At 47.1% G+C, this 10686-nt stretch overlaps 3 pseudogenes across 1 annotated transcript; 1 reads left to right on the top strand and 2 right to left on the bottom strand.

Annotated features, from left to right (window-relative positions):
- The first annotated feature begins 1538 nt into the window (after nt 1-1538).
- Nucleotides 1539-5113, top strand: LOC149341957 (uncharacterized; annotated as a pseudogene).
- On the bottom strand, nt 4911-5901 carry LOC149341956 (uncharacterized; annotated as a pseudogene).
- A 630-nt stretch (nt 5902-6531) lies between these two features.
- LOC149341955 (uncharacterized) lies at nt 6532-7835 on the bottom strand (annotated as a pseudogene). Its single transcript, XR_016283312.1, has 3 exons — nt 7544-7835; nt 7203-7461; nt 6532-6545 (listed from the first exon to the last, which is right to left on the bottom strand). The product of XR_016283312.1 is annotated as an uncharacterized LOC149341955 (transcript).
- Nucleotides 7836-10686: the final 2851 nt, after the last annotated feature.

Genomic DNA, 10686 nt, shown 5'->3' with positions numbered 1-10686 from the left:
TGTTGAAGAGGGAGCGAAAAGGGGACAGAGCTATTGCTAGCGGAATTTTTGTGACTTTAAAGTCTGGTGTTTTGACGGGTAACAGAGGGCACTTGCTCGAGTTGGGTGTTGCCTGTTGTCGGTCGGTTCTTGGCAAGGTGCAGAACAATCAAGACTGGTGTTGAGAAGCAAGCTCTTCCGAAAGACCGATCAAAGCTGGTCCAGACACCTGGGCGACAAGGCGGCGGAGCAGTGATCCTGTCCTGACGAGCGGGACCTGTACACGGAAAGGAGCCTGGAGCTACCTGCGGCTGAACACCGCACGAGAACTTGGAGGAGCCTGGTGTAGCCATTGTAGCCATTGATAAGGAACTTAGTTTGCAAGGTTTAAGCTGTTGCGTTTTCGTTTTTCTCGAGGCTAATTCTCACAGTCTAACGCCTTTAAGGCTTAAATTCAAAGTAATCAGCTACCTGTTTCGGCCTCTGCTATGCCCAAATGGTTACCACGAACAATGCTGCTGTTCACGTCACGTACATGAAATTGAAAAACATTTGATTGTTATGTCTAAGTTCTATAGCTGGCCTACAACGAGGGAAATTGGAGGAGTTCAGGTTATTTTGCTTTAGCATACAGGGCTATCGGATTTTGCTTCCGTATAAACGCAGCCATCGGGGTCCGGAAATGAGTATTCGTGCTCGGTGTGTGCCATACGGCGCCTGAAAGTTCCTCTGACAAGCATTCCTCCTCATTTAGTCTTCATTTTCGCGATCTTCGTCGTGATACTATCTAAACAGACGAAAGGAGGCACGAGCTAAATCTTCCGCTGCGTCTAAAGGTCGCTACCCTGGTATCTGCCCCAGCGGGATACTGTAAGGCTCGGAAGGACAAGTTTGGGCCCGCGGTCGGAGAGTGTCGCATATCGGATGATAGATGAGGCAGCCAATGATCCGGTTCGCTGTCGATGAGGCTCACGTGCAACGGGCCGAGCGCGGGGTTAACCAACTGTCGCGGGCATTACCACAGAAATGGAGACCCTTGCAAGGGTACGCTAGGGTAGTGGATTTCCAACAAGAGTCCCAAACTAAACAGTAAACTTCAAGAGGCACAATACTTATTGAACGTGCATTGTTCGTTCTCTCTCTCTCTCTCATTGCTCTCATTCCAAGTTTTTCGTTTCTACCACCGTGGCATCCAGTGCGTCCACCTTGAAGCTATAAGACAATGAGACTCTTCTATGGTAAAAATAAAAGACAATAGAGAGTTTTAGCTCCGTGGATTTACGTTCCGCTCCGCTGTGAGGCCCTCAGCGGAGCGCCAGCGGAACGCGCCGCAAATAAGACTTTTAGCGTAGCGTCTAGAACGCCGGAATGAGCGTAGTAGAGCGGGGCGCTGTGCTGCTCCATCTATTGGTAAAAAGCAGAGTTACGGTGAAACGATTATGCATCACGCTTGCTTTTATTTCATTAAAATTGAAAAATAAGAATATTATTTGTGTTTCTAGTATATTTTTAACATTAATGGCCCTTAGATTTCAATAGTAAGTATTTCGGTAGGCACGAGCTAAATCTTCCTCTGCTTCTAAAGGCCGCTACCCTGGTATCTCCCCCAGCGGGATACTGTAAGGCTCGGAAGGACAAGTTTGGGCCCGCGGTCGGAGAGTGTCGCATATCGGATGATAGATGAGGCAGCCAATGACCCGGTTCGCTGTCGATGAGGCTCATGTGCAACGGGCCGAGCACGGGGTTAACCAACTTACCGCAGCAGTGTTGCAAGTTATAGAGATGCCGAAGAGCATACTCGAAGACCCGCTACTCCTGTCACAACTAAAGTGGGAAGAAATAGAAGATTTGCTATGCCTGGAGGTTTTCGGTGAAACTCGACGTGACCCACTCTCTGTGCGCGGGCTTCTGAACATTGACGCCATCGACCGTGGTGTGTTCAGGACCCACTTTCGATTTGAGAAAGATGATGTACATAGGCTGCAGAGGGCCTTACTGCTACCCGAAACGGCGGTGACTCCACAGAGGGTGGCAGTTCCCGGGGACGAGGCCCTCTGCATAACCCTGCGACGGCTCGCATATTCAAATCGGCTTTGAGACCTGGAATATCTTTTCGGGCGGCACAGATCGATCTTGTCGTCTGTGACGAACGCAGTTCTTGGACACATCGAAGAGCGGTTCTTTCACCTGTTAGATGACATCAACAACCATGCTTGGCTCAACCTGAACTCGCTGGAAACGTTCTCTCAGGTAAGCCGTAAATAGGATAAGAAGTTTGTGAGTCAAGATTTCGCACATTTGTATTCTCTTTTCAGGCCATTCACAAGAAAGGAGCCCCTCTTAAAAACTGCTGGTCGTTCATAGATGGCACGGCGCGGCCGATATGCCGACCATCTAGAAACCAAAAAGTTTATTTTAGTGGCTACAAACGCGTGCACGCCCTGAAATATCAGTCCATAATGTGCCCGAATGGGATTATCTGTCAGTTAGAGGGATCAAATTCCCGAAGCAAACATGACGCTGGTGAGTACATGCATGCGTTGTTGCTTATTTATTTTTTATTTACCCTTGTACCCACAGCGCCTGTACGGCATTAAGAGCGTAAATGCAGGAATTACATCGGCAGTCAGATATATGCAACAATGGTACGACAGTTGCAAGAGCACTATCGATTCCATTCCCTGATACCTAGGGGAAAAAAATGTCATTTTAAAGAGGTGTGTTCTACAGTAAATATCTTTCACCTTGTTCTTGTGATCTTCACGCTACGAAATTTAATTGGGACTCGGCATGTGCTGACCGGGTTCTTTACCTGTTTCGGAATGGAAGATATTGTGAAAGAATTTCAGACGAAAAATTTTTCTTTGTTTTTCGAGCGTGTCCCAGCCAAGACTGTCTTTTGCAGTTGCTGCACTGCAGTTGTTTCAGTAGTTGTTTAAAACAAAGCGGAGTGCCATGTTCTGTAGTCTTTCTAATTTGCGAATATTACTCGCTGTACAAGGATACCACACTGTGCACCCATATTCAAGTAGACACTGGGCAGACTTCTCGTGTATAAGTGCTTTTATTTCAGCCTGCAGCTGTTTTGTGTTTCTGCAGATGAACACTAAAATTCTGCTTGACCCTATAACTCTGCAGGCTTTAGCTGCAGTAAAATCAATATGTCGATTCCATGTGAGATTGGCTGTTATGTAAACGCTTAGATATTGGTGCTCAGCCAGTGACTGTAAATTTACTCCATTAATATTACAGGCATATTTATGATATGGCCTTTTTTCTAGTGAAGCATATCTGTACTGCTTTGTTTAAGTTAATTTGCATGTCCCATGTATCGCACTATATGGCAACCTTATTTAAGCCTTCCTGTAATTAGATGGTCATTTTAATTAGTAATTTGTGTGTACATCATGCAATCGTCCGCGAATGATTGTGCACAAGAGGAAATACAGTCACAAATATCATTCACGCGAATTAAAAACAATAATAATAAGCCCAGAACGGACCCTTGCTGTTGTGTTCGGGATGCCCCCCCCCCCCCCCCCCCTCCTGCCTGGGTAGATTAAGGTAGCTCGAGCTCCCCTCCTGCCTAAGTGGATTAAGGCAGCGGACTTCCCTGACCGGCGAACGCCGAAGATGCGGCGGGGCTGGCAAAGACGGCAGCAGCGGCAGAAACAGCGGCGACGTGGTGGCGACGATGGCGGCGTCAGCTGGCCGAGTCGACCCTCGGGTCGACGGACAGAGTGGTGATGTGCTAATTGAAAGACGGCTGTGTCCTCGACGTCTCGTGTTTTGGACATCCGGCAGGGAAGCGTCAAACATGTGCACGAGGAAGGTCGTTCACCTGCTGGTAGACTGCGGGAGGTTCATTTCCAGATTACACAGCCTCTACCCTTTCCCATCGACCTAGCTGCGAGGGAGTGGGACAGCCCAGCACCGCCCCTGCCGTGGGTGGTATCAACAGTGTCCACAACTGTCCATGTGATTGGACGTCATTCTTCGAACTATATTCCCCAGGCAGGGATCTGGGGAATACGAAGGCTATTTAACGAGTGTTGTTGTGGACTCCAGTGCACTCCCGTTAGCGAAGAAGCTTCTCTTTCACTGAGATTTATTCTCAGTTGCTCTTTTTGTAAATAATGTAAATATTCCTGTATAAAGTTCTCCTTCCTTGTTTTATCTCGTCGTAACTCCCTTCTTCCGCCTTCCTCGTCCCTTCTCCGGCCCGACAACGCTCACCCGATCCTAATACTGTACACCAGAAGACACACCTACACCATTCGACTGCTCTTCATTTGTAATCACCAGTTGGCTTCGTAAATTAAGATACTCTTTCATCTATCTAAGAACTGATTCATTTATATCAGGACAGCTTTATCTCATCCTACGCTTGGTGCTTGGAAACAGGCAAGATTGAATGTCATCTTATTATACAATTTGTTTTCTCTCTTTCAGGTAACTTCGGAAACAGCAAAGCATATGCAAAGTTTGAAAAGCTTGTTCAGGGGCATAACTATGTCATCTACGGGGACCCTGCCTACCCCTTGAGGCCCCTTCTGCTGAAGCCCTATGGCGATGTTTCCTTGACCCCTGAGCAGCAAGCATTCAACAAAGCTATGAGTAGTGTGAGGCAGGCTGTGGAATGGGGCTTCGGGAAAATTACGAGACTTTTTGCCTTCGTGGACTTCAAAAAAAATTAGAAGCTTTACCTACAGAACCTGCAGCCAGTGCACTTCTCGCAAATTGCCATACCTGTCTCCACAGCGCCCAGGTCTCGCAGTATTTTGATCTTGATACATCACCTTTAGACGTTTACCTTGCCCCTTGGTAGTGCTTCATTACACCACGCAGCTGCTAAACCGAACACTTTTTTTATTCACAACACTACAGGTATGTCTTAATTGAAATGATACACAATTATTTGGTTATCAATATTATATATTCTGTGCATTCAGAAGATCAAACAATTTTTTGTTTTGTTCATTGAACATTTCCTGTACATGTTGAAGCATTTTCTGCTGAGCTGCTTCCCGGGAGGATACTTCTAATCGGAATCTCTTCTCTTCGAGCTCCACCTTTCGTTCTTCTATAGCAAGGCGGTGCTCCTCGTTCTCCACTATCCTTCTCTCAATTTCCAGCTCCCTATTCTGTACCTCCAATTCATTCCTCTGAGCAAATGGAGACCCAGGCTTTGCAATCCTCGAATCCCTGCAGAGGTAGACAAACAACATTATTTTGGCCGTCAGTTCAAGTACGTGCGTTCTCTATACAGTTGCTGTGGTTCATAATAATGCCGTAGGACAAGCACAGATCCTGTGATAAAGCATAACTACTCTAAAACCAGCTTGTCATGCAGTTCATTCTCAAGGTATTGAGAACTGTATGCTCTGCAAGCATGTATTTATGTGGCACCTAGCTTTTAGGTGTAGTGTTTTTTGCGGCTAATGTACCCTGATAAGCAAATTTTGTCTCTGTGCATTTATTCAGAATTTATACATCTATTCATGAAAGATATGGGAATGTATCCAATTATGTTAAGCATTCATGTGATAAAGAAACATTCCAGTCAAGAACTGCAGTGCCATGGCGAAATGTGTTTTGATTTGTGCATTCTGTCTTCCTACTCGCACTAGTAGGAAGACAGAATCGCATGTACATGTTCGTAATTCGTATGCATGTATGCATGCACATCATCCTGCTATGTGCATGTAGTAAATCATCATTTCCAAAGGACTTGCACTTGATCCACAGAAGGAGGTGCTGAAGGAGGACGCTGTTTCTGAAGTTGCCCTGATGCGACGTGGTTCTGGTACTGCTGGCCGCCATCCATTTGGTCGGCATGGTCCCGGTCAGCATCACTGGTAGCTGGAGACGGCTCCAATACATGCTCCTGATCTTGCATACTCATAAGCAGCTGGGCAGCCGGAGATTATGTTCATAATGAATGAGAACAGTAGAAGGCAGAATTGTACAAGCGAGGTTGGTTGCCAAATTGCGCTGCTGTTTGTCCGAGTTGGCGTTCATATTTTGCTTTTGGCTATGTGGCTGTTTTTGGGTTCAGTCTTTTGTTGCGCGCATGTAAAAAAAGATATTTTGCATTTGGCTATGTGGCTGTTTTTGGGTTCAGTCTCTTGTTGCGCCTATATAAAAAAGATACAAAAAAATAATATAACTTGTGGTGTAATAAATGCTTTGAATGATTTCTTTACATCCTTTGTCTGCTTTATGCCAGTGTTCGATGCTTCTGCGGAGAGGCTGTTTTCTTTGCTGAAGCGCTGTTGGCTGCCTTACATGTGACATAAAGCCTCTGAACAACCTGCGCCTTTCTGAAGCAAAAAACGCAAGTTAATAAGCGAGTTTTGTCTCACTCATTCGGTGCTTTTATAGCAACAAATTCAATTTATGCAATAGAATCTTAGTATTGCTTGCTATAAACGAAATTCAACGATCTGGCATGCGATACAAGCTCAAAATGAATTCTAGGTAAGAGTGACAAATGTAAAACATATTGCTGGCAAGCTGACGTTCCCACTGACGTCTGTGTTCGCACCCTTGTCACTCATCAAACTCTGCCGTAGAAGGAGTGTTCAGCTAGGTCTCGTTCACTAAAACGGGCCTGAGAAATTGTGTAAGTAGAGTTCACAAGCGCTCCTTCAAGTGCAGTTTGGCCTGGCAGGAATGGGGGCAGTTACAAGAATATTAAACCGGCGAAGAATTTTTGTCCCGTTTCAGCCCTTAACATTTTGTACGGGCCAAGCAGTTCCACTTCAAAATCAGCTCATGATGTCTGAGATCCTTTTCTAGCCTGCTTTTTTGTCTCTTGTGCTAGAATTTGTCAACTCTAGGTACAAGTCACGTAAACAGATTCACCTCTGACTAGATGCGGCAAAAAAAAAAAAAAATCTCAGCACACTTGCATGCAACTGTCATCTCCGCTGCCACTTGATTCAGTCTGGCAAGCGCGCACACGCAGCAGTCTCGGACACAGCTCTGTGCACAGTCATGCGAACTCCCCCCTCCCCACTACGAGAGGCCCAGAGAAAAAAAAAACAAGCTGGAACACAGACAACGACATCGAAAATCGAGTGTTTAGTCTGTGCAGACACGTGCAACTAGTAGAAAGCCCAGTACACAAGCTTACTGGCCGTGCATGCAGCTTTACAGCCATCCAATCGAAATGGAAACACTAGAATGTGAACCTATGTGCGGGCATGACAAGAGTTTACCATCTCTCTCATCTGTTATGCCAATCTGCGAAGCTGTCGCTGCCGCGGAGCAGTCGCCCGCAGCTCCTTCCTCCAAGTGACCCGCATCTCGTAGCTTCTGTGCTGTCCTGCTTTCCCTTGCGTGGTCAGTCTTTTCCTGCGCACTGCGCAGCCTGCTCTCCTTGGAGTAATTCTCGGCACATAGTGAACAGTCCGCGCGTAGTCAGAGATACCTTGAAAAATTTGTTCTTTCTCTGTATACTGTTCTTCCGTCCCCGATCTGCATAGGCAAAAAATGCACATGACATAAACATGCGCGCTAGAGCGCAATATGTGCAGAGCGAACAAACAAACACACTCACTTTTTCAGGTTTTTCGCGTCTTGCCGCCTCCAGTAGCCGATGAGAAGATCCACTCGGTCTTTGATGCCGCGAAGCGTCAGCTCCCGGCCCACCGCACGGTTAACGTTGGCGAGAACGTGCAGCCACTTCAGTTCGTCCCCGAATGGCCTAATAGCTGCTACTTCCCGCAGAAGGCAAAGATCTTCTTGTGTGCTGAAAAATTTGCGCGGCTTTTTTGATTGGAGGCGCGTGCTTGAGCCGCATCCGTGCTCGGTGAAGCCTACGCGCCAACATTCGCACTGGGTGGCGCCATGTTAGCCTTTGACGACGCTCGCTCGCTGGGCGCTTTCCGCTGGGATCACCAGGTGAGCGCGCGAGCGCGCAGCGCCGCGAACCCGCAGGCCGCGTGAGCGTTCTGCGCATGCGCAGTGGCGCCCCCCCCCCCCCCCCCCCCTCGTCCGCTCCGCTCCGCTGACCGCTAGCCCGCTCTGCTAAAAGTCTCTAATATATCGAACTCTGAGTTCAAAAACTGGTCTCACTTCAAAACGGCTGTTTACGCTATTTACACTAGTTGAGCTGCTGTTTACTATTTACTATGTATATACCTCTGTGGTACTTTGTGGCTACTAATACGCGCGGCGAGCTGTAACCAAGACGAGCTGATATATGGTACACACCCAGGAGTGATACCATGAGTGATACCGTTATTGGTGTTGAAGAGTTGCTTGGTCATGACCGTTTTAGTGTTGTCTGATATATGGCTACCCTTGTTCTTCGGCGAATATTGCGGCTCCCAAATCTGGTATTCTTTATTACTTTCTCTGCAACGTTGACTTGTGTAGTCATGACTCAAGAGCATGAAATGCTGGGCTAGTTCGTTCATAACGCACAGAATGTGGAACCAGTGAAAACGTACGCAGGACAAGGCAGAGGAGGCACGCACGCACGCACGCACACGCGCGCACGCGCACACACACACACACACACACACACACACACACACACACACACACACACACACACACACACACACACACACACACACACACACACACACACACACACACACACACACACACACACACACGCACACACGCACGCGCACGCGCGCACACACACACGCACGCACGCACGCACGCACGCACGCACACACACACACACACACACACACACACACGCGCGCACGCGCACGCGCACACACACGCGCACGCGCACGCGCACACACACGCACACGCGCACGCGCACGCGCACACGCACACACACACTACCTCTGGATTTAAAACTGATTTATTCTGATGAAAAAAACAACGAGTATATGTTTTCCTTGCGTAAGCGCACGCTCAGGAGAGGGTGATGGACATATATTTACGATGATAAAAACTGGCACTCCTTTTCGTTGATAAAAACGGAAGGATCGCTCATGCATGCCTGCTTATTATTTCTGTTCAAAAACGCTACCAGCTGGACACAACCACATCTAGTCCAGTGTCCGTTTTCACTGGTTCCACGTTTTGTGCATTAGACATGACCCGCAGCAAAGCTTGTGGCATGCATGCCCCAGGGGATTAGCCAACCTGCGAATGGGGCCCTATCTATACAATACGAGCGCTTAGCGGGCTTGCTACTGATAACTTCAGTCTGATTTTCATTCATGTATAGTTCCTCCCATCTCCATCTTTTTCCGAACTAAACACTCGCATACGCATTCTTGTGGCCTAGTAATTTAAACAGCTACTCGCTTTAAATTTAGAGTTTAGTGGAAAGATTACACCGCTGTTGCAGGTAGCGACAAAGGAAAACAGATTTTTTAATCTCAGCAAAATGCAGCAACCTTCCAGATTAATCAAAGGGTGACCAACCGCGGTGGCTTAGTCGACATGGGGTCTAAGGTGATGGTATCGAATCCTGGCTCCGGCGGCCGCATTTCGATGGAGATGAAATGCAAAACACCAGTGCGCTTTCGATATCATCGTACATAGGGTGGTCTAATTTAATCCAGTGTCCTCCGTATTGTGTCCCCCATAGCCCTCCGGGCCGTTAAACCTCCGATACCGTGCCGTAAACAAAGGACAGCAGAGTACATCCAACAGCTTCTACAATAAAGCTCGTCACGCGGCGTCTCTTTAGTGCAGACAGTTACGGACCGTAACCTTCTGACATCCCGCTCTTTCCCTTGAGAGAGAGAGAGAGAGACTCTTTAATGAAGAGCAGAGAATTTAGCCGGCGTTTAAAAATCGCTGGCATGCTACTCTGCGTAGGGAGGGGAATTTTCGAGATAAAGACAGAAGGAGAGCAGAGTGGAAGAGGTAAAAAAAAAACGAAGATAAAATACGGCCATGAAATGGGTACTAAGGATGCAATGGCGAGTATTGATGTAACATATGGAGTGATGGAGTGCATAGTCCGTCAAATGGGCTGACGAAGTTCACTGCATGAAGAATGCATGAAGGTGACGTGCAAGTGAATTTAAAGCTTATCGAGATGTCCAATGTCTTTTAAATATGTGAATAGAAAAGTCATTGCAAGTCTCTGTTGCCTAAGGCAGGCTAAGGGACCTAAAACTTTGTCCATTGTAAGGGGCACTGAGCAGAGCTTCTGCATGCAATGTTCATAGTACGCACGCTCGTTAGCATATGCAGGGCACTCAAGCAAGATATGCTCCACAGTTTCTGTCGCGGCACAGTTGTCACAGTGCGGACTGTCCATTTGTCTAAAACGGTATCGTAAGCCGTTTGTATATGCAGCATTAAGACGAAGTCGATGATAAAGTGTTTCCAGATGTCGAGGAATTCTGGGTGAGAGTCTTGATCTAAGATGTGGGTCGACTGAGTGAAGAAATTGGTACTGATATGTCGGCAAACTCCAAAGCCGATACATTTCTTCGGAAGCAAAACTTTTGGCCACCTGGGACGCATCAGATTTCGTAAAAAAAGTTCTAATGTATCTCCGATGTTCATTGCCCTTACGGGCCGCTTCATCTGCTTTTTCATTAGCCTGAATGCCACAGTGAGCAGGTACCCACTGAAATGTTATGCAGTGGCCTGCGGCAATAGCTAAATGATGTAGATATCCGATGTCCAGGGAAACTGGCTGGTGATTCGTTTCTTTCCCTTGCCTTTAGGTGTGCTTGTATGTACGTGTACCTTGTTGAGTGTTCCATACAA

This window comes from Amblyomma mixtum, chromosome 5, assembly GCF_055824585.1.
Source record: "Amblyomma mixtum isolate Tamu chromosome 5, ASM5582458v1, whole genome shotgun sequence".
In the NCBI taxonomy this organism is placed as follows: domain Eukaryota; kingdom Metazoa; phylum Arthropoda; class Arachnida; order Ixodida; family Ixodidae; genus Amblyomma; species Amblyomma mixtum.
This window is presented reverse-complemented; position numbering and strand designations above follow the sequence as displayed.